Source organism: Apis dorsata, unplaced genomic scaffold (genome assembly GCF_000469605.1).
Source record: "Apis dorsata unplaced genomic scaffold, Apis dorsata 1.3 scaffold_236, whole genome shotgun sequence".
Taxonomy (NCBI): domain Eukaryota; kingdom Metazoa; phylum Arthropoda; class Insecta; order Hymenoptera; family Apidae; genus Apis; species Apis dorsata.
In genome coordinates, this window is record NW_006263517.1 from 359388 (window position 1) to 364058 (window position 4671).

Sequence of the window (4671 nt, forward strand, 5' to 3'; positions counted from 1 at the left end):
CATCCGCGGCAGCGTTACCTATCCACGTCATGCTTGATGCATGGCGTGGGCGTTCCTCGTGCTCGTACGCCGGGGTTCTCATTTAATTACCGTTCACCCCCCCCTTCCTTCCTTCCTTCCTTCCTTCCATTTCTCGATCACCATTTCCGTCCTCGCGTGCCATTTTTTCCCCCTTTCCTCCCCTGCATTTTCCTGCAACCGTTTGCTTCTCGTTGGATTCCCAAGCTCCGGGTTTCCTCGAACTCGAAGCTTTTCGAAGGGTTGTAATTATTCGTCTGAGGAAATTCTTGACGCTTCGTGGACGTTGAAGAATGTCCAAGTGCGCTAAAAATTAAATAATTTGGATATTTGATTTAAATAATTCCTCTAAAATTTATTCTTTCAATCGATCGTATCCTTCTTTATCTTCGGTAGGTATTTCGAATAAAACGAAAATCTTTTTCGAAGTATTCACGATATCTATTATATATTTCGAAGAATCTCGACTAGATCGAATGCTTTCTTAAATTTTTATTTATATTTAGCGAATTTCGTTACAAATTAAACGATTTATAGAATTTTGAATTTTTTTTGAATTTCGTTTAATTCAAATAGTATTTGTATCTTATCACGTTACATGATTGCGAAAAGAAGTTCGTAGCTGTTGCTGACGTAGGTCGAAGGAGTTATGACTGGGAATGGATGAACATCGTCGATATTTCCACGTTTATTTATTTCGTTTCGAACTAACCTCCGCGCAGCAACGTGCAATTTGACGGTAGTTTGTCATCGAGGTTGGGTCACATCGGTCGAATATGCGACGAGGCAACAGCGTATCCCTCGAACAGCTGTCTTTTTGAACGTTTCTTCCAACTCTTCTATGTTCGATCCTCCAACTAACTTACGTTGTCGTATATTGGTGTCTTCGATAATAGAAATTTATTTTCATTCGAATGGAAAAAAAAAAACAAATATTTGTTCCCTTTTTTAAACGATCTCTTGTCCAAATCAATGATCAACAATTTATTTCGTGGTAAAAACGTTCGTCTGACGTTGACTTTAACTTCCAATGCTCTACCAATTTCCATCCTCTTCCAAAATCAGATTATTTCATTTCACCTTACTTGAAAAAATTTTGAATATTATTTTTTATTTTTAATATTTCAAATAAATATATTTATTTGAAAATAAAGAATATTCAAGAATCTTTTTAGATGTCCACTCCAAAAAATTAAAAACTTCTTCGACGATTATTCCTCGAGAAAAGCCGAAAATTTCCATCCTTTTCCAAGATCGAATATTTTGATTTTAGTTGAAAATAAAGAATATTCAAGAATCAACATCTTTTAAAATTTCCACTCCAAAAAAATTAAAAATTAAAAATTCTTCGACGATTATTTCTCGAGGAGTAGAGAAGCCGAAAATTTCCATCCTCTTCCAAGATCGGATTATTTCATTTCACCTTATTTGAAAAGATTTTGAATATTATTTTTTATTTTTAATATTTCAAATAAATATATTTAAAAATTATTTCAAATAAAATATATTTAAATATTATAAAAATTAAAAACTTCTTCGATTATTCCTCGAAGAGGAGGGAAGGCGAAAATTTCCATCCTCTTCCAAAATCAGATTATTTCATTTCACTTTACTTGAAAAAATTTTGAATATTATTTTTTATTTTTAATATTTCAAATAAATATATTTATTTGAAAATAAAGAATATTCAAGAATCAATATCTTTTTAGATTTCCAAAAAATTAAAAACTTTCGACGATTATTCCTCGACGAGGAGGGAAGTCGAAAATTTCCATCCTCTTCCAAGATCGAATATTTTCATTTTACTTGAAAATAAAGAAAATAAAGAATATTCAAGAATCTTTTTAGATTTTCACTCCAAAAAATTAAAAATTTCTTCGATTATTCGATTATTCCTCGAAGAGGAGAAAAACCGAAAATTTCCATCCTCTTCCAAGATCAGATTATTTCATTTCACCTTACTTGAAAAGACTTTGAATATTATTTTTTATTTTTAATATTTCAAATGAATATATTTATTTGAAAGTAAAGAATATTCAAAAATCAATATCTTTTTAGATTTCCAAAAAATTAAAAACTTTCGACGATTATTCCTCGACGAAAAAAGAAGTCGAAAATTTCCATCCTCTTCCAAGATCGGATTATTTCATTTCACCTTACTTGAAAAAATTTTGAATATTATTTTTTATTTTTAATATTTCAAATAAATATATTTATTTGAAAATAAAGAATATTCAAGAATCAATATCTTTTTAGACTTCTAAAAAATTAAAAACTTTCGACGATTATTCCTCGACGAAAAAAGAAGTCGAAAATTTCCATCGTCTTCCAAGGATAATTTCATTTCACCTTACTTGAAAAGACTTTGAATATTATTTTTTATTTTTAATATTTCAAATGAATATATTTATTTGAAAATAAAAAAATATTCAAGAATCAATATCTTTTTAGACTTCCAAAAAATTAAAAACTTTTAAAACGATTATTCCTCGACGAGAAAAGAAGCCGAAAATTTCCAAGATCGGATAATTTCATTTCACCTGAAAATAAAGAATATTCAAGAATCAACATCTTTTTAAATTTCCACTCCAAAAAATAAAAAGCTTCTTCGAGGAGGAGGAGGGAAGCCGAAAATTTCCCAAGGATAAGGGTGGAGGGGGAAGGACACGCCTCCCTCCGATTATAAATCAACGAGGATCTCTGGAAGGGCCTTTGACGACCCGACGACCGTCCCCGCTCCTCCACAACAATGCGCCTCGTTACAAACACGCGTCACGCGGGATCATTCGTCCACGCACGCACGTGTACACACGTACGACACACGGAGGGAGGGAGGGAGGGACCGAGAGGCCTCATTAACCGGTTATTAATAGCTTAGCCGGCTCATATTAATGACACACGCATCTGCTTCTTATATATCTACCTGGCTTATCCCCCTGCCCACCTCTCTCTCTCTGCCCCCGCCAGGGGTCAACAATTTTTACCGGTCGTTGCTCGAGGGACGTACGACTAATTTCCTCTCTTTCGATGCCCGATTTCGACGCCCCTTTTATACAGGGGTGAGTTTTATTGGTCAAGCTTCTTGATAGTTTCCTCCATGGACGAATATATTTTGAGTTTCAAACGTTTGAATGAATCGGTTCTAATTTTTTGCATTTCTTCGAAGTGGAATTGTAGAAATAAAAGTGAATATAATTGCGAAAAATTCACGATCATCCGAGTAAATACGAAGATCTCGAAGAAAATATTCATCATATTTCTTCTTAACTTAAAAAGTAGAGTTGTAGAAGAATGGAATAGAATAGTTGAAAAGTTAATTACATATCGAATCTAAAGAAAGTCTAAAGAAAAATTTATTGTTTCTAAATTTTTCAAATGAGTTTGTTAATATTCTTTACAATGAAATTTCTAGAGATCTCACGAATATTTATTTTTATTTTAATAAATCAAAATTCTACGAAATTTTTCTTTGAATAATTAAAACTTGCTCCAAAGATGGAACAAATACATGAAAAATTGTAATTTTTACAAGGAACAATTTTTGTAGAAAGTCTATAAAACTCCTCCCTGAGATCCTTAAGATCCTAAGTAACATCATCCGTCGATTTTACCACTGAAACTACGTCTCGCTCTGTTTTTCTGCGCAAAAAACCAATTTAAGGCAGGTAATAAACTCGAGTGCAAAGGGTTAAAAGGATTATCAGGAAAAATGAAAATCCCTTCCCGAATTAATTTCTCTTTTTTCAGGCCGTTTCGAAAGAGGGGGTTAATTCAAGAGAATCCTAATACCCACTTCATCGTTTCACGAGGACCCACTCTTGCTTTATTACCCGTGAAAAGGTATTTCCAAATTGTTATACCAGATAAAACTCATTCTCTGCTAAAGAAAAAAGTGGATTAAAAAAGAAGTAAAGTAACTCATTTTTAGTTAGATATCTCGATGTCTCTTCTCCAGATTCGCAACCGCCTCGAATCTTATTCTCGAAAGATTTACCTATTTTCCTCTGTTCTTTTCTCCTTTCTCGAAGGGTCAAAGGTCGATCGTTGAGAGAAGCGTTTCGAGATCGCTCGACGATTCTTCTCCTAGATCTAGATATATGAAAAATATTATTCAACAATTTTCAAAGTCACTTAAAAAGGAAGAATAAATTGGTAAGCTTTCGACGAATTATGAGTTGCTAATTTATTTCAGTTGATTTGAAATCATAAAATTTAGATTTGTTAACAGATATTGTTATTATTAGTATATTTAAACTCTCTTGTTAACGTAAATTAAATTATATAATTTTAAATTATATAAAAAATCCTTCTGCTCTCGAATATTTTCCACATTCCAAAAACTTTTACCAGATATTGTTATTATTACTATATTTAAAATCTCTTGTTAACGAGAGAGAAAGGTAAAGTTAAAAAGTAAATTAAATTATATGATTTTAAATTATATAAAAAATCCTTCTGCTCTTGAATCTTTTCCACATTCCAAAAACTTTTACCAGATATTGTTATTATTACTATATTTAAAATCTCTTGTTAACGAGAGAGAAAGGTAAAGTTAAAAAGTAAATTAAATTATATGATTTTAAATTATATAAAAAATCCTTCTGCTCTTGAATCTTTTCCACATTCCAAAAACTTTTACCAGATATTGTTATT